This window comes from Prionailurus viverrinus, chromosome A2 (genome assembly GCF_022837055.1).
Source record: "Prionailurus viverrinus isolate Anna chromosome A2, UM_Priviv_1.0, whole genome shotgun sequence".
Classification (NCBI taxonomy): Eukaryota; Metazoa; Chordata; class Mammalia; order Carnivora; family Felidae; genus Prionailurus; species Prionailurus viverrinus.
The window spans coordinates 32,868,392-32,888,709 of NC_062562.1; positions in this window are offsets into that span (position 1 = coordinate 32,868,392).

Sequence of the window (20,318 nt, forward strand, 5' to 3'; positions counted from 1 at the left end):
AGGGATAGCTGGCTTGACTTTGTCTCTTTATCTCTTTCCATTTAAACACAGATATCCTGTTGTGATAACCTTTGACACTTTATTACATGGCTATGGTAAATAACAACTGCCCCGTTTTGTAATGTCGTTCTGGTTAACCAGTGCCATTAATTTACCGAACATAAAAGTTGAAGTTTTTGTGAATAGAAGGAAATGTCGTTGGGATTCCTTTGCTTTGTTCACTAAATTTATTTGAGGGTTTGGGTGGTTTAAATAGCAAAGAGACAAACACTCAGTTGTTGAGCTGTCGCTGAGAACTGCCCCTCTCCTGACAATAAGAACCAACTAATTTGGGGGCAGCAGGGAAATGTCAAAAGACTTACGACCTTCTCTGTTCCGTCTTTGCCATGAATGAGATGATTACTGGAACGCTGGTGATAATTTATTTTATTTTTTTATTTTTATTTACTTATATTTTAAAGTTTATTTACCTATTTTGACAGGGAGAGTGAGAGGGGGAGGGGCAGAAAGAAAGGCAGAGAGAAAATCCCAAGCAGGCTCTGCTCTATCTTTGTGGAGCCCGATGCAGGGCTCGAGCTCACAAACCGTGAAATCATGACCTGAGCCCAAATCAAGAGTCAGATGCTTAACCGACTGAGTCACCCAGGAGCCCCTAAAAGATTTCTTTTGGGGGGCACCTGTGTGGCTCAGTGGATTAAATGGCTGACTCTTGATTTCAGCTCAGGTCATGAACTCACGGTCATGAGATCAAGCCCCACATCAGGCTCTGTGCTAAGCGTGCAGCCTGCTTAAGATTCTCTCTCTCTCTTCTCTGCCCCTCCCCTGCTCGCACACTCTCTCTCCCTCAAAAAAAAATTTCTTCTTCGCGTTGCAGTTGTTACTGATGTTGCAAAGTAATGATTTGTTATCCAAAAAACAAAAACAAAAACAAAAAAACATATTCCCATAATCTTGAGACTCATGGTTGCAAAATTAGATTTATATCATCTTTGACCTCGGTCTTGTCTTCTTTTTTTTTTTTTAATTTTTTTTTTCAACGTTTATTTATTTTTGGGACAGAGCATGAACGGGGGAGGGTCAGAGAGAGAGGGAGACACAGAATCGGAAGCAGGCTCCAGGCTCTGAGCCATCAGCCCAGAGCCTGATGCAGGGCTCGAACTCACAGACCCGAGATCATGACCTGGCTGAAGTTGGACGCTTAACCGACTGCGCCACCCAGGCGCCCCTCGGTCTGGTCTTCTAACTGCTAGGTTTCCCTGTTCTACTTTGGCTAGAGTATTCTTCTTGTTTTGAATCACGTAATCATATTTCTGAAAGCCCTGATTGGTGTCATGTAAGGTATTCATTAAATTGCATACATAGGTCCTCCTTTCCTTTGAGTCCTGGTGCAGACCTTCTGATTGCGTGCAGAGGACCTCAGTGAGGTGCTAGTGCATCTTTAACATATCTCTCATACTTGCTGCTCTGCTTTTTATAACAAAGAGAGAGCTTCAGAGCCTTCCAGCAAAGTCAGCAAATAATTTTTGTTTTTACTGTGCTTATTTAATGCTTACCTTTTATTTATGGATAATAATTCCAACTTGCATTTACGTTAGTGGTATAAAGCTTCTTTTAAGATAAATTTCAGTTGGGATTCCTGGCTGGCTTAGTTGGAAGAGTATGCAACTCTTGATCTTGGGGTCATGAGTTCGAGCCCCATGTTGGGTATAGAGATTACCAAAAAAAAATAATAATAAACTTAAAAGAAAGATAAATTTCAGTTCAAGATATGTTGCTATAAAGAAAAGATTAAACAACTCACATAATAGTTATGAGCTAGCAGATGGCAAAAATTATGACTCTTAATGATGACTCAAATTTGGGAAGGAGGAGAATCTTTGGAAGTGAAAATCCAGGGCAATTCCAGTCAGCTATGTAATAGTTAAGTGGCCCGGGGTCACTTACCTATGGGAACTTACCTGTCAAACTCAAGAGAATACTGTCTGTCTCAGGGTCATATGAACAATACAAGTCATTGGACAGACAATAAGGACATAAGATGGTAAAAGTGACTATAAGCTTCCTGAGGTCATGGAATAATAGCTAGCCAAATAGCTTCTCTCTTCTCTTACAGCTTCTCACATAGTCCTTAGCACATAGGATTCAATAAGAACTCACTTTCTTCTTTCCTTCTGGGGTGCTACTTAGTGTGGTCACATGAACATTTCCCATGGGATTATAAAGAAGAGAGTATTCTACACAAGCACAGAAAGTATACATAAGCTTTTACAACCTTTTATTTTTCACTGTGACTATAAAGCTGTATATATTCAATTATATACTGCATACAGCATATTACATTTGAAATATAGAAATACATGATAAAGCATAAAACATGGCGGTCGGTAGGTCAGGTGACTCTTGGTCTTGGGGTGGTGAGTTCAAGACCCATGTTGGGTGTACAGCTTACTTAAAAAAAATGGCAAAAAACAAAATCATCCCTCACATCCCACATCCCCAGGCACACACATCAAGCCTCAAATTCAACCATTGTTAATTTTAACAGCTTCTATTTTTTCCTATGATTAAAAAAAAAAAAAAAAAAAGCTCTGGGCACCTGGCTGGCTAAGTCACTAGAGCATGCAATCCCATTTGCAGGGATACAATTTACTTAAAAAAAAAAAAAAAAGAAAAAAAAAACGGGGCCCCTGGGTGGCTCAGTCGGTCAAGCGTCCAACTTCGGCTCAGGTCATGATCTCGCGGTTTGTGAATTCGAGCCCCGCGTTAGGCTCTGTGCTGACAGCTCAGAGCCTGAAGCCTGCTTAGGGTTCTGTGTCTCCCTCTCTTTGCACCTCCCCCGCTTGTGTTCTGTGTCTCTCTGTGTCTCAAAAATAAATAAATGTAAAAAAAAATGTCAAAAAACAAAACAAAACAGAAAACTCGGGGGTGGCCCCTTGGTGGCTTAGTCTGTTAAGCGTCTGACTCTTGGTTTCGGCTCAGGTCATGATCTCATGGTTCCTGCGAATGAGTCCCACGTCCGGCTCCGCACTGACAGCAAGGAGCCTGGTTGGGATTCTCTCTCTCTCTCCTTTTCTCTCTGCTCCTCCCCACTCACTCACTCCCTCTCTCAAAGTAAATAAAATAAACTTCAGAAAAAATAAAGTCTGGAAAAATAAGCTTTTATACCCCAGATACGACTACATGTGCAGTTGTGTAACTTGGTGTTTTCACTTACCATTAGATCTGAAGCATTCAAAATTTTTTCATTCAGCATGGTTTTTAACGTTTGACCCACTTTGGGGCATGCCTCATCTCTCATGGAATCTGCCAACAAGAATGTCAACCTGTAAACTCTTCAGTAAAATGTTTCCAAATGACCAATTTGGGTAGGAGGAGCAGGGCTGTGCAGGGGCAGATAGGAAGAGAGAAGCAGATGAAGGGAGGTGGGTAGGGAAAGAGGCAATGGGGACGGTCACCTTCACGCACCGGATTGGGAGGTCCTGAACACGGAGGATGGTTCTCTTGGTAGATCCTGGAACCCACCCATTAATCTCGAACTCCCTCTGCTGGCTTTGCCGGAAACACATCCACGGCGTGATTAACGTGGACAGTGGCTGCAGAGGAGCCGAGCCCACTGACATCACCTGAGACGGACAGAAAAGAGACGCAGCACCCTTTCTGCGATTTTTATAAGACCAAAGTTTACATCAACGTTGCCAGAGTGATTGGCTGGTCATGCTTACTCAGTTGAAACAAATCAGCCTTCCCCACCCCTGTCGCGTTGTTTTTCTTGCTCCAGGAGAATGAAATTGTAAAGGTCTCAGCTGTTCTTTTCAAGATGCTTCTTACTCTCCTTCCAGGTCTCTGGTGATCTCCTTGGTTGTTTCCCTGAACTGTATCTTGCGGTGGCTTTCTCTCCTTGCTCACAGTCTGTGCCTTGCTGGTGCCGTTCATGAATGAAAGCGTAATGGTAAAACCCTGCCTTTGCCTTGCAGAGCAGTGCTCTGTTAGCGCCTCTGATTATGCAGCCTCTTACTTCTTCACTTGTGCTTAATTCAAAGCTGTAAAAAGCTTTTAAAAATAGGTGTATGCTCTGCTTGGCGGTTGTGATAAAACAATGCCTCCAATAAAGAGAAAGCAAGACGCATTGGCAATTTCCTCTTCCATAATTTATAGTGATTTAGCTCTCCCCCCTATCAGGAGGTAAGAATTTCTTTGGGAACAGTTTTCTTTTAATAGCACCATCTGAGGCAGCACACATTTCTCGTGCAGTCATTAGAGCTCCTAGCCTACAAAACAGTGACTGAAGATTGAATTAGGATTTAGAGAGAGGCTGCCTGCATCATATAAATAAACAATGAGGGCCCCCGCCTTTTTATTACGGAACTTAAATAAGCAGTACAGACCGTCAGCTGCAGCACGGCACATGCATAACCTCTTGAAAAGAGCACGTTACAGGGTCAGAGGCATTAATGTACTCGCAGTGCCGTTCATTTACTCTACTTGAGATACTTCTTTTACACTAAGCATCAGAGCCGTGGGTCAGGCAAATTATTGCAGGCGGTAATTCAGATGAACGAGAAGATAAGAAAATTGCTGAATGATGAGAGGACAAATAATAAATTCGCTTAAGGATTTATGGCCCCACGTGTAACCTAGTAAATGTTATTTGCCACTGATCCTTCTCACGGAGGTCCAAGTGACAAGCCATGCATAAATAAACAAACAAACTCAGATTCATTTAGGTACACACAAAAAGTAGTTTATCCCTTATTAGTTCATGTGATTGGTAAGTTCAGAGCTTCAGGTATAGCTGGTTCAAGATGCTCATGTAGAACTGTCAGGCCTTCTTTCTTCCATGTTGGCTTCATATACAGCATGCTTGCCCTGCTGGTGTTCACTGATGCTCTCTGTCTTCAGATGAGTACTTTCAAGTCCATTGGAAAAGTGCTCTTTGTCCTAATCATTCTGGCAAGAGATCAGTGATTACATCTCTGTGACCAGTTTTGAGTGTGTATATTTTCTGAACTAATTGTTTTGTCCACAGGGATGGAATGTGTTGATTTGAGTCATGGGCTCATCCTGTGAGCCATGAGTGTGTGTTGGGGTTGGGGGGAGGTGGGGAGCTTGTGGATAGCACCACCAAAGCAACTAGATCAGGAGAGGAGATGAGCAGCCCCCCAAAGGGAAATGTACATGCCAATAGTAGAAGATGGTGGGATGGATGCCAAGTAGGCAAAAATGAGATGTCTAATCCTTCAACCAATACCATTTAGAAAAGAGTATTCACTACAATCTTCAAATGAACTCATAATTAACACACAAAAGACCCTACAGTAAGCACTGAAAGTGTCTTTATGTCTATTAATTCTCCTGAGGTTCTAGTTCCAATTACATATTAGCAGGCTGAACTAACAAGTGTTATTCGTAACTAAAAACAAACTAATTGGCATCTTTTTTAGGCTACCACTCAATGTTTGTCAACTTTTATGTTGCCTATTTTCCCAAATGACAGAATAAAGTCTTACTGTACCGCGTCCCTCAGATTGTTGAACTGAACAGAATACTGCAGCCCTTCTAAGAACCATGGTGCTGAAAGGGTCAAGTGTATATAAAAGGCATGGTTGAACTAACAGGTTCCAGACTGCTAAGCCCCTGCCACTACTTTAGAAATACTTCTTTCTTTTAACTTGTATTTGGAACCATTTACTTGTGGTTACTCTGGTGGTGCCACAATCTCTCTGGAATTTCTTACTAGATAACAGACTACAGTACTAAAAGGAACTATTGTTCTACTTCAATATGAAAGCAGGACACACACACACACACACACACACACACACACAAATGAGTACATGTAAAACCACTGAAATCTGATGGAGTTAGATGGATTATTTTCAACGTCAGTTTCCTGGTTGTGATGCTATCCTCTAGCTTTGCAAGATGGTACCATTGGGGGAAACTGGGAGAAAGGAACACGGGATCTCTCTGTATACTTTTGTACAATGGCACATGCATCTACAACTATCTCAAAAATATTTTTTTAAATAAAAATGGCATGAGACCAACAAACGACAACAATACCCAAAGAAATAGTCATAGGGTTAGCGTTATGATGACAATAATGTCCTGTGTCACCTTGTTGGAAGCAAATGTTTCAAATGTTTTTCCAAATAATGGTGTAAATGTGTTCTTATCTTCAGACAGACTCAAAGCTTTGAACTGAAATTGTTGAAGCCCCAGACTAGGTTAAGAATACTCTGGGCTTAGTCATGGAAAGAGTTCTGAAACAAGTTTTGTAGTTTTGTAACTTTATTTTTCAGTCTTCTTTTTTTTAATTGAAGTAAAATTTATACAACATGAAATTAATCATTTTTAAACACATAATGAGCCATTTTATTTTATTTTTCAAAGTTTTATTTATTTAAGTAATCTCTACATCCAACATGGGACTCGAACTCATAACCCCAAGATCAAGAGTCACTTGTTCCCCCAACTGAGCCAGCTAGGCGCTCCATAATTAACCATTTTAGAGTGAACAATTCAGCAGCATTTAATATATTCCCACTGTTGTGCAACCACCATCGCTATCCAGTTCCAAGCAGCAGTAGCACCCCAAAATAAAATTCCATATACATTAAGCAGCCTCTTCTTCCTCTTTTGCCCCTCCCAGCCTCTGGCAGCCACCAGTTTGATTCCTACCTTTAGGAATTTTGCCTGTGCTGGTTATTTCATAAAAGCAGAATTATATAACATGTCACCTTTTGTGTCTGACTTATTTAACGTAATATTTTAACTAAGGCAAATGTTCATCTGTGTTGTAGCATGTATCAGTACTTCATTCCTTTTCATGGCTGAATAATATTCCATTGTATGGACATACCACATTTTGTTTGTCCCCTCATCAGTTGATGGACATTCATGTTGTTTCCGCCTTTGGGTTATGGTACATAGTGCCACTATAAGACTTGTGTACAAGTGTTTGAGCACCTGTTTTCAATTCTCTTGGTTATATACCTGGGAATAAAATAGCTGGGTCATATGATAATCGCATGGTTAACTTTTTAACACATATTTATTGGCCACCTGTGATATTCCCTACAGTGCTGGTAACACAATATGGAAGCAAAGAGAGAAGATCCCTGTTCTCCTAGGGCGTATACTGTATTAGCAAAGAAACAGTGGAAAAAAAAAAGCATTTTGTACCTAAGAGGCAAAATGAAAATGCAGGTCTCTGGGGTAAGATAAAAACCATTAAAAATTTCATGATGGCAACAGGAGAGCATTAAACCCTATGGAGCGTGCTTCAAAGTGTGGAGCTGTGAGAGACTACACGTTACTCACCCTGAAACCAACCTTAACAGTAAGCATATAAATATGGTAACTTGCCAAGCACCCACAAATACACAAAATGGGGCAACATGCCAGAGAGCAACTGGAAATGCATGAGGTACTTCGGACAGGCGTTTTGGAAGGTCATGTTCAAACTCAGACCTGGATGATACAAGAGAAACAGCGATATCAAGATCTATGGGGAGGGTATCCAAGTAGCGTGGACAGTTTGAGCAAAGCCTCTGAGACCTGAATGCACTTGGTGTGGTTGAGAAACAAAAACAGTGAAACCAAGCTAGTGTGGCGGGAGCCTAGTTATCCATTCTAACGTTCTAACAGAAGGCACCAAGTTTTTACACCGCTAATCAGTATGAATTTCGGTGTGTTCTTTGGAATGAAGCTGGTAAAACTGTCTCGGTAACTTCAGGCTCTGGACCCATGGTTCTCAACGAGTAGGACATGGCACGCTGGGGTTCCCCAGGTACTTCTCAGGTGGGCCCCAGATATGCCTAACGTGTATAATTTATTCTGCTTCGATGGAGAACATACCCGTAGGAACAGTGTAGTAGAAATAGGAATGTGAAGAGTATCTGTAGCAATGCTGAGCTGCAGGATGGCCGGATGTGGTGTGTGTGGAGGGCAGTTCGATGCTAACAAATGATAAGAAGCATACCATCATGTCAACACAGTGCCAAAGGCTGTCTTCTGGGATCTGCGGAGAATGTGGGTTTCTGAGAGCAAAGTCCCGGAAGTAAAGGGGGCTGACGTGAGGCCAGGAGGATAGAAGGATTTTTGTGCACACTCTCATGGATACCACCAGAGAGTGTTCAACTGGAGTGGACTCTGCACTGTCCTCACTGCTAACTGTTCCAGCATCTTTTCATCACTTCAAGAAAGTCTTCAAGAGCTCTAATATCCTGCAAGTTCTGGCAACCGGAAAAACTGTGGACGACCCTACTCCAGCCAGCGTTCACAAAGACTGTGGGGATTCAAGAGTCAGACGTCTGGCTGACCTAGCAGTTCTGTTTGCAGCCGGGAAAGGCCAACGCCAAGAAGGAGGGTTTACAACATGCCAACACTTGTCTGGAGCCATGAGGTGACTGACAGGGATGATGCAGTCTGGAAGGAATCCCCTAGGAATTACTATAAAGTCAATGATTTAGAAAACTGAATTAATGAGCATGGAGACAACTGTCTCTTAGCAAGGGAGAAAAATCTATATTTTCCGTGTCTTCCCTAAGCAGTATTAGAAACTATGAGAGATGGGCAATCAATTTCACCTTAAAGAAGAAGGTGAAGATACCAGATCATGGAAATGGTTGAGTGTGAATTTGGATGCTCCAGAAGGTTTGTATGAGTAAATGTTTCCCACAAATGTGGTCATATTCCTTTTAAAGGACATTATCTTAGTCATTTGGGGCTGCTGTAATGAACTGCCACAGATGGGGCAGCTTAAATGACGAATATTTATTTGTCACCGTTCTGGAGTTCTCGAGTGTGAGACCAGGGTACCAGCATGGTTGGTTCTGGTGCAGACCCTTTTCCAGGCTGTTCTCATTGTGCCCTCACATGGCAAAGAGACAGCAAGAGAGATCTCAGGGGTCCCTTTTATAAGGGCATGAATCCCATTCCCCAGGGCTCCACCCTCTTGAACTAATTACCTCTCAAAGCCCCCCACCTAATACCATCACGTTGAGGGTTAGGATTTCAACATATGAATCTTGGGGGTCGCAAACATCCATTCCACTGCAGCCCGTGTCGGGTTCTGATGTGGCCTTCCTCTTCATTGCATCTGAGGAACTACCAGTTGGTGAGGACATTTGTGAGTGGTATCAGCCATGCCTGGGGGCCAGCTATAGGACAGATTTTGGCAGGGTACAGAGGCCCAAATCCTTCCTGTTTAATAGGCATTGCCGAATCAGCATTCCATTCAGATCGTGCAGTATGTAACTTTTGTGTTTTTAAAATTACTCATCATCATGGGGTGCCTGGGTGGCTCAGTTGGTTAAGTGTTCAACTCTTGATTTTGGCTCGTGATCTCAGTGTTTGTGGGTTCGAGCCCCACACCGGGCTCTGTGCTGACAGCATGGAGCCTGCTTTGAATTCTTTCTCTCACTCTCTCTCTGCCTTTCTCCCACTCTCTCTCTCTGCCCTTCCCCTGCTCTCTCTCTCTTAAAATGAAATAAAATAAAATAAAATAAAATAAAATAAAATAAAATAAAATAAGTACTCATCGTAACTGGGAAAATTTTTTTATTCTTCCAAAGTGAAATACCTAGGGAGAATGTTATACTCTATTTAGAGCTAAATATAACAACTACAGATGGAAATAGAAATTAGAAAATGTCCCATTTCCTTTCAATTCTTCCTTTTTTTCTCTACTATGATAGCATGAGAAATTCACAGAAAGCTAGTCAAGTCAAAAAATATTCCCCACATTGAATTTTCCCGGCCTGAGTAAAATTTGAAAGTTCAGGCACTTCTTTATGAGAGAGAACTCTCAAAATACAGTTGTTTTGAAAAAGGTGAAATTACAATCATCACCAGAAAATTCTACAGCCATTAAGTTAATTTTTAAATGATTGAAGTTGAATCTGAAAACATTACCTTCCTAATTACCTGTTTTAACAGGAAAGGAAGCTATTTTACACTCTTTTTTTGCTTTTGAGACTTTTTTCATTTAAACATCTAACCATCACTGCACTTCTGTTAAAAAAAAAAAATCTGTATTTAAGATGCAAAGAATAAAATATGAAAGGGTATATCCCAAAATGTAATTTTCACATCTAGGGGTAAGATTAGGTATAAATTTTCTTTTCTTTTTTGTATTTTCATATTCTGCAATGACATATATTTGTATAATAATATGGGAGGGGTGAGAGAGGACAGATGAAGGCAAACTATGAGAGTCTTGGCTGTAAACAGATGGCATGCCCAAGAGTTGAATCAAGTTGAGTCACTTTGTGGAGAGGAGTTGGGCAGGGTTACTGAACCAACAGGGCCTGGGAAGCACCCGCACACTAGCACAGTGGGAAGCTGTTAGCAGTCTTACAAAAGGCCAAAGGGATGTGAACATGATTCCGGAGTCTGGAGAGAGCTTGAGACTCACAGGACTTTGGCAAGGCAGACCGTAGGGGAGACAGTTACCTTAACCTTGCTTTCTTCCCCCACTCAGTCTGAGCCCAGTGGAGCCCAGGTGAGGCACTCCTAAGAGAAGGGTCTCAAGACTCAGAGCAGCTCTCAGAGCAGAGGATAATGGGTGTGCTGCAGCAAAGGGGGGAAGCGGCTGTAGCTCCTGGAGGTTTCCACCATGGTGGAAAGAAAGTTATTTTTTTTTTTAGCCATTATTTTCTTCTCCTTGGCTCTTCATGGAATGGAAATAAATTTTGTGTGTCTCTGTCAGAGGCCATGATGGAGCCGTGAATCAAGGGCACCTGTTTCCCTTGCTGTGTGGTGGACATGTGACCCGGGCAGGCCATTAGGCATGCTTCCTGTCCCTGGACGTGGGGATAAGGGGGCCCCCGGTTGGGGCCGCTCAGATTCCTTTTCCAAAGACTGGTGTGAACACGGGGTGACAGAAGATCTGTCTCCTTCTCAAATCAAAAACTCCAGGGGTGCCTGGGTGGCTCAGTCAGTTAAGTGTCCGACTTCAGCTCGGGTCATGATATCATGGTTCGTGAGTTCGAGCCTTGCATCAGGTTCTGTGATGACAGCTTGGAGCCTAGAGCCTGCTTTGGATTCTCTGTCTCCCTCTCTGTCTGTCCCTCCCTCACTCATTCTCTGTCTTTCTCTCTCTCTTGAAAATAAATAAATATTACACACACACACACACACACAAAAGTACCTGAACCCCTGCAGCACCTGAAGCTAGGAAACCCCCGGACAGCTCAGTTTTATGTTTAGCTTTTCTTTTCAGCTTATTTTACTTTGAGGTGTATTTCCCACACTTGAAACTCAAACATAGCCTGGAAAATAGTCTCCAATGACGAAGATGAGGGGGGGATAACAGCTCCTGTACATTGTGTTCTTGCCTATATTTTCATTTATTCCTATAATGACTCTTTGAGGAAAATATTATCATTGCCATTTTCTGCTTAAACAGAGGTACAGAGAGGTTGAGTAACTTGCTAACAACACTCAGGGACTAACTTGTCATTCAAATCATAGTTGGTTTAACCGCAAAACCCATGTTTGTTTGTTTGTTTAAGATTTATTTTTTTAAGTAATTTCTCTACCCAACACAGGGCTCGAACTCACAAACCTGAGATCACGAGTCTCATGCTGTACGGATTGAGCCAGCCAGGCATCCTGCAAAACCCATGTTCTTAATGAAACAACTATATAATTTATCAGCTGTGTCAGGGCATTTTTATAGTGACATTAGAATAATCAACAGAAAACGAGGACTGTCCCAGGCAAACCGGGGCACCTACTTCCTTACCTTTCTACCGTGACTCTTCTGATCCCTGCTGGACCTCTGAGGAAACTGACATGTAGACTGGTTAAGTAATTTATCCAAGGTCACATACTAGCACGTGTTAGAGCTCTGGGGTGGGGAGGAGAAGGATTAGGGAAGGTGACAATCAGCCACAACTGTGACTAGGCTGTGACCCCTCTCCCCCACCATGAGGCTTTCCAAGGTCCATAGCCACCTCATTCACATATCAGTACAAAGGCACAGGAGACCAAAGTTCAGCCTTTGACCAAGGCGTGTCTCTAAAGCAGAGGAACTTGAAGTACGAAGGTGAATTTGTTAAAAAAGTAGGTACTGAGTTGCTTGAACACCAAAGGTATGAACTTTAAAAAATATATGATATGGCATCTAGAAGAGTAACAATGAACAGGATGAATCTGAGACTGTCTCAGAAACTTTGAGATAGTAGTAAATAAGGACATCTCCTTTTCTCCAGCACTCACAACACCACCTGGATTGTTCAGTAGTTATTTAATATTTAATAGACCCCTTGTTTTATTTATTTATTTATTTATTTATTTATTTATTTATTTATTTATTTTAAAAGTTCATTTCTTTATTTATTTTAAGTAATCTCTACACCCAACATGGGGTTCGAACTCAAGACCCCAAGGCCAAGAGTCTCATAGTCTTCTGGCTGAGCCAGCCTGGCGTCCCCAGGCCCTTTGTTTTAAATTGCGATAGCTGGTGGCGGGAACCAGCAGGTCACACTGTCTCCCTTTTGGAATCCCTTTTGTGTGCACGTGCATGCGTGTGGGCCCGGTGGGGGAAACCTGGCATGTGTTTTGCACTGTACTTATAGGGTCACCTCTCTCGCAAATCCCTTGGAAGCTGTTTTCATCATCCCTTTTTACCTGAGCTGGGCCATTCATCCAATAGGTATTTATTACTCCCTTCTCTGGGCCAGGGTATCCGGTAGAGTGCTGGAGTCCTGATGACAGCGTGGTCACTGCCATTGTGGCACGCAAAGCCAAGAAGATGTGGAAACTGGTTTAATCCAAGTCAGCCGACCCATTGCTCCATTCTGCCTGTCAGCCCCACTTAATAAGCGTGGTGTGAACATGCCACGCTGTGGTGGTCTACTCTGCTGGGCTATGAGGTAAGAGAAAAAAAGATGAGCAAAAGGTGTTGGGAGACGATTGTAGATCATTCTCAACCAGTGAGCTGTGCCATGCTGGAAAGTGCTATATTGAAGAAGTGTCAGTGACCATCTGCACAGCAAGGAAACCACCAACAGAGTCAAAAAGTATTCTATGGAATGGGAAAAAGTATTGCAAACCGTATATCCATTGAGAGTTTAATCTCTAAAATATATAGGGAACTCCTACAATTCAATGGCAAAAAAAAAAAACCCAAAAAAAACAACTAATAACCTGACTAAATGCATAAAGGTCTTGAAAAGACCTTTCTCCAAAGAGGACAGACAAAGGGCCGAGAACTGTATGAAAAATGCTCAGCCTTACTATTTTTTAGCAACATGCTACTCAAGACCGCAATAAGATACTACCTCACGCTTGTCAAGATGGCTGGTATCAGAAAAGACAACAAGGGGGAGTGAAGACGTGGAAACATTGGAACCTTTGTGCATTGTTAATGGAAAATGGTGTGGAGGTTCCTCAAAAGATTAAAAATAAAGCTGCCCTGTGATCCAGCAGTCCCGCTTCTGGGTACGTATCCAAAAGAATTGCAGTGAGGATGTGGAAGAGATATTAGTGTTCCCATGTTCATTGCGGGATTATTCACTATAGCCAAGTTGTGACAACAATCTGAATGTCCGCTGACAGATGAACAAATAAAGAAAATGTGGTAGATGTACACAATGGAATACTAAACAACCTTATGCAAGAACTAAATCCTGCAACATGCCACATTGTGGATGGAGCTTGAGGACATTACTGTAGTGAAATAAGCCAGTCACAGGAAGACAAATACTACACGATTCTGCTTATATGAGGTATCTAAAATAGTCAGATTCAAATCAAATAAAGAGTGGAATAGCGGTTGCCAGGAGCTAGAGGGAGAGGGAAAAGGGGAGGTACTAATCAAGGGGCATAAAGTGTCAGTTAAAGAAGATGAATACGCTCTAGAGATCTGCTGTATAATATCGTCAACATACAGTCAACAATAACAAATTGTACACTAAAAAAATTTATTCACTAAGATAAAACACAATTGGGGTGCCTGGGTGGCTCAGTCGGTTAAGCGTCCGACTTCGGCTCGGGTCATGATCTCGCGGTCCGTGAGTTCGAGCCCCGCGTCAGGCTCTGGGCTGATGGCTCAGAGCCTGGAGCCTGCTTCCGATTCTGTGTCTCCCTCTCTCTCTGCCACTCCCCCATTCATGCTCTGTCTCTCTCTGTCCCCAAAATAAATAAACATTAAAAAAAATTAAAAAAAAAAGATAAAACACAATTTAAAATAAAGTAAAATGCATTAGTGGCTTTCTGTTGCTTGAGGATCGAGGGGGAAAACTCCCCAACATGGGTTTTAAACTGTTATGTGGCCTGGCCATTGGCCACCTCTCCATGCTCACTATGAACCTCTCTGTTCCCAGCAGCTCTCGTTCCTGGGATTTCTGTCCTCTGGCAGCTCATTGAGTTCACCCTGCTTCTTCCCACATGGACTGGCTTATGCATTGTCCTTTCCTTTTGTTTTGGGTATTCGCTTTACCCGTCCCTCCTTCTCAACTCACTCTTCAGATGTCTTTAGGGCGTCCTTGCCACATCACATGATCAGATCAAAGCTCCCCCATGTACCTCTCCAGGGTAGTACTTACATAACTGGCACCTTATCATCTTTTGTATGATTAGGTAATATCTGTGTTCTCAAATAGATGAGTTGCTTAAGGGCAGAGACTGCCTCCTCTCTCTTCTTTGCTCACTTTTTAATATTTTTGCTAAATTTCTAGACATGGTGCTAAATAAATATTTGTTGATTGGATAAAAGGATGAATGAATCAATGAAGTTGAGGTGTTGGGTAGTATAAAACAGGGCATCTAACCTACTCTGAGAAGCCCAATAACCTTGCTTATTTTTTGCTTTTCATTGTCTATCACCTTGCCCAGTGCTTTGGAGATCAGTTATCTAAGCCAGTGATTTATTTATTTATTTTTATTTTATTTTATTTTATTTTATTTTATTTTGAGAGAGATTGAGAGCACGAATGGCTGGGGGAGGATCAAAGAGAGAAGGAGAGAGAGAGAGTTCCAAGCAGGCTCCACCCTTAGCATAGAGCCTGATGTGGGGCTCGATCCCACGAACTGTGAGATCATGACTTGAGCTGAAAACAAGAGTCGGACACTTAACCGACTAAGCCATCCAAGCACCCTGCTTAAGAATCTTTTTCTTGGATTGTCTCTCTTTTTTTTTTCCTTTGCTCATTTGTTTGGTTTCTTAAATTCCACACATGAGTGAAATCCTGTGGTATTTGTCTTTCTCTGACTGATTTGTTTTACTTAGCATAATATACTCTAACTCCATCATGTCGTTTCACATGGCAAGATTTCATTCTTTTTCGTGGCTGAATAATATTCCAGTGTGTGTGTGTGTGTGTGTGTGTGTGTGTGTGTGTGTGTGTGTGTGTATACTACATCTTCTTTCTTAAGTTTATTTATTTTGAGAGAGACAGAGACAGGGCAAGTGGGGAAGGGCAGAGAGAGAGAGCGAGAGAAAGAGAGAGAGAGAGAGAGAGATAGGGAATCCCAAGCAGGTCCCGTGCTGCCAGTGCAGAGCTCCATGCAGGGCTTGAATTCACGAACTGTGAGATCATGATCTGAGCCGAAACCAGGAGTCGGATGCTTAACTGACTGAGCCAACCAGGCGACCCTATACCACATCTTCTTTATCCATTCATCATTTGTTGGACACTCGGGCAGCTTCCATATCTTTGCTATTGTAAATAATGCTGCAATAAACATAGGAGTGCATGTATCCCCTTGAATTAGTGTTTTTGTATCCCTTGGGTAAACACCCGGTATCCTACCTGAAATATTGATTCATCCGGTTTGGAGTGGGGCCTAGTCGTCTTAACAATTATTTTGATAAAGTTGATTTGAATGCAGGGGTTTCACAGACCATGCTTTGAGAAACACAGTCACAGAATGCACACTTAACGTTGTGCTCTCAGCTGGGAGCCCGGGCTGAGTGTAGAAACAGCCTCATGAAAGGTGATGTCTATGACCTGTGAGTAATGTGAGGTAAGAAGGGAGGAAAATGAGACCCTCACGGTGGGGTGGGGGGGACAGTTTAGTTGAGTCCTTGAATGTAATTGTGATGAGCCTTGTTGGAGTTTCAGTGCGTATCGTCGTCTCCCTGTGGTGCCTAAACACGCAGCCGGGCTCCCAGACCCTGAGACGTTTGGGGAAGGGACTGCCTCATAAACTTGAGCCTAGGGGGCCCCCCGGGGCTCTATCGGGGGGGTCTGGCGCTGCAAGCAGACCCGCTAAGATCCCCACTGTAGCAGCTTCAGCAGAGAGAGCTGACTTCTCTCTTTGCCTCTTCTCTTTGCTGCTTGCATTGTTTTGGCAGAGTTTATCCTAAAAATAGTACCGCTGAGCCCCGCCCGGAGGCCTTGTGCCCTGAGTTTCTGCAGGGCTATACAGTGTGTTTGGTTCTTGCACACTTGCCGTCTCACAGAAGAGGCAACATTTTGTAGGAGGGCAAAAAGGAAAAACACAGAGTTGTGGGGACAGAAGACAGCAGTTAATAATCTGCCTCTGCCTCTGACTAGTCTCACTGACTTTAAGTCACTTAACCCTTTTGGGGCTCAGTGGTAGAGACTTGCCTGTAAGACAGGCATCTTCTAAGACGAATCTCATGGAAGCAGCCTGAGGGTCCAATCAGATAGAATATGTGTCACTTTTTGCTAAAGGACAATATGAGGGTTCTTCCTTCTGAGTGGACTGTGGTCCCCTTAATATCAACGATGACTTAGGTGTCTGCATAACCCAGCGCCATTCCTGATATATACCAGGCAGGGTCTGATGCCAAGTTGAACTCACTGTTCCTCTCCTTGTCTTAATTCTATTAATTGCGGTCTCCTTGCCAGAATCCCACAAGGGCAGGGGCGGTGTCTACTTTTTGCACACCTGTTTGCCTCTGTCTTCTAGCCCAGTACCTGGCTCAATAAATACGTGTCGAGTAAGTGAGTAAATGAATAAGTGGAAAATGAATTTATGTCAACGGAGGGTTTGAGGATGCCTCCTATATGCTAGGACTTTGCAGTCAGGAATGGTTTGTGTGCAAGAAATAGAACCCCAGCCAAACTAATTGTGAACTGAAAGAAATAGCCAAGGCTGTAACTGAGGAAGTACAGCCAGGTCTCCAGGGACTAGGTGAGCACTGAAAAGTCAGCACATTCGGATCAGCCAGTCCACCTGCCCGGACTCTGTCTCTTTCTGTCTCTACTGCCATCCTTTCTCATCTCCTCACTTCCTCTCTGCGGGTAGTTTTATCCTCTTTGCTGCATACTGGCTCCTTCTGCTTTGATCAGACTTGAGACCAGAACACCCCAGCCTCTCATTGTAAGCACCAACTCTTATCAAAAAGAGTCTCTGAGTGCCAAACCCAAATTTCCAAGAAAGAAATGATGAGTGTCTTAGTTAGGGACGGAGTCTACTCCAGTTGCGGTCAGCTATGATATCATGAGGTGGTGTCAGAGAGATCTTCCAGCTTGTCCCACATTGTGCAGGGGCCTCAGAAGCAGCTGCTGATGGGGGGGGGGGGGGCATGGACAGGTTCCCCCAGAAGGGGAGAATGGAGACTGAGAGATTATCACCGGTAGAGGCCTGTCGAGTACAGAGGCACTGTGCCGAGTGCTGGGGTGAGCACCATTTACTTATTCCAGAACTATTCACTGGATGCCTATTTTCTTGTGCTAGGCACCGTTCCAGGTGCTGAGGATACAGCAGTGACAAGAAGGACAAGAACCATGCCCTCCTGGAAGCCTCGTTCTACATACAAAAATTCTACGTCCCAGCAAACAAGAACACGAGCAAGGGAACTTCAGATAGTGGTAAGTGCGCGGAGAAATTGGCAATTCGATACACGGTGATGGGTCAAATGGCGGGAAAGTTATTTTCAATTGCCATTTAGAGCGTCCTATTCTGTCATAGTGGCCAAAAATACCAAAAATAGTGCCCAGATCTAGTTGTTCTGTTTATAAAGGAGGAAGTGAAATAGAGTTCAGGATGTTCTTTGCAGTTCTCTCTCTGCTTGTCATGTTGTGGGGGACGAATGGGGACACAGCATCTAGCTTGGGCTGGATTAGGGACAGCCAGGCCCTGGAGTCACCCTCTCTGACCCTCTTTTGCAACTTACTAATGCAGCCCTGAGAGGCTCAGGACATGCCACATTCCAAGAGCCACCTGCCTCTGCTTGAGTTGGGGGCTTGCCCAAAACAGGCTTCAGGGGGAGTACAGGGAATGTAGTGGGAGAGCAAGGTCACCTCATTACCTCAATGTCAAGCCTCTTGGACTTTCCCCAATAGTCTTCCACAGAAAGGATACAGCAAAAGGTAGGGCTGTTCTCTAGCCAGTTTTAGAAATAACAACAAGCTGAGGCTTATTGAACACTTAGCATATGCTAGACATGTTCTAAAAGCTCTATGGGTGTTCACTTACTGAATTTCTACAGTGATCCTGTGAGGTAGGTACTGCTAGTATCCCTATATTACAGGTGAGGACATCAAGGCCAGAAAGTTTATAGAACTTGCTTAAAGTCACGTGGTAGAACTAGACTTCAAGTTGTGGCATTCTGGCTTCCCAAATTCATGGTTTTTATGAACAATGCGTGGTCCTAGCCAACTCAGATACTTGTCTCTGGCTTCTCTCAAAGTAAGTATTAAATCAACTAAGTGACTACGTCATGCTCACTATTTTCATCGAATTTTCTACTAAATAAGAGCCACATGCATATCCGAGATCTTTCAAAGCTCCTATTCAAATGTAGAATAGGAGAGCGAAAAATCGGGGATTTTAGGTCAAACGTAGAATGATTTGTGTAGGCATGTTTTCTTTTGTTTTGTTTTTGCAACCTTTCCATCAAACCATTATCGTTGGATACCCAGTGAGGGGGTAAGTACTGTTTTATGCTTATCTTCATTTAGAGACAAGATTGGTCCCACAGATGGCTTCACAAATGTGGAGAGCAGGAAAGTATTAAGATACTCAGATGAAAAGAAGCTCCACGGAATTGTTTCAGGCATCAGCAAGCAGGTGGGGGAAGTATGTGGGGGCAGGCCAGCTTTTTGAAGCTTTTAACTGCAGTCCTCAGTAAGGATAGTGGAATGTATCAGCTCAGCCCAGGTCCGATTTTGCTAGAAGGAATTGGGGAGCTGGTGACTCTTTTTTCCGATTCCTCAGCTTTAAAAAATCTTTTCAAATTGAGATGTCACTCACATACTATAAAATGAACGTTTCAGAGCATAGAATATTCACAACGTTTTACCAACCATCACCACTCTCTAATTCCAGAACATTCTCTTCACCCCAAAAAGATACCCATACCTATAAGTCACTCCCTATTCCCCCTTCCCTTAATCCCTGGTGACTACCAATCTACTTTCTGGCTCTATGAATTTACCTATTCTGGACATTTCAAGTGAATGGAATCAGACAGTATGTGTCTTTGTGCTTCTCTCACTGAACACAGTATGTTTATGGTTCATCCATGTTGTAGCGTGTTTCTGTATGCACTCCATTGCTTTTTATAGGTTAATAAAATTCTCTTGTATAGCTATACCTTATTTTATGTATCCATTCATCATTTGATTGGCATTTGGGTTGCTTTGATTACTTGAGTATCATGAATAATGTTGCTATCAACATGACTGTACTAGCTTTTGTGTGGATTTTTAATTATTTTTGTTATTATTTTAATTTAGTTATTTAATGCTCTCAAGTACATACCTAGGATGGAATTGCCGGGTCATGTGGTAACTCCGTGTTTAATATTTTAGGAAATGCCAAACTCTTTCCCAAAGTGGCTGTACCATTTTACATTTACAGTAGTGTGTGAGGGTTCCAGTTTCCCCACAACCTCACCAACACTTGTGGCTATCCCTCTTTTTGGTTATAGTCTGGAGATTCTTGTAGATATTTGGTTCATAAATGGTTCTATTAGGTGACTTTGTTTTTTTGCTTTTTGTTTTTTTATTTTTATGTATTTATTTATTTATTTATTTATTTATTTATTTATTTATTGAGAGAGGGAAAGAGACAGTGGGGAAGGAGAGAGGGAGAGAGAGTTTTAAGCAGGCTCAACATCCAGCCTGGAGCCCAAAACAAGGCTCGATCTCACAACCAGGAGATCATGACCTGGGCCAAAATCAAGAGTCAGGGGCTTAATCAGCTGAGCCACCCAGGCACCCCTAGGTGGCTTTAGTTGTACTGGCTGAAGGAAAGTGAGGATTTATTTATGTGTTTGTGTGTGGAGAGGCAGGGGAAAATGGGGAGACATGCACAATAGAGAGTTTTGTCACCCAACCTTGTCTAGTGAATTTATCTTGAGACTCAGGGAAGAGAGGAGACAACTCAGA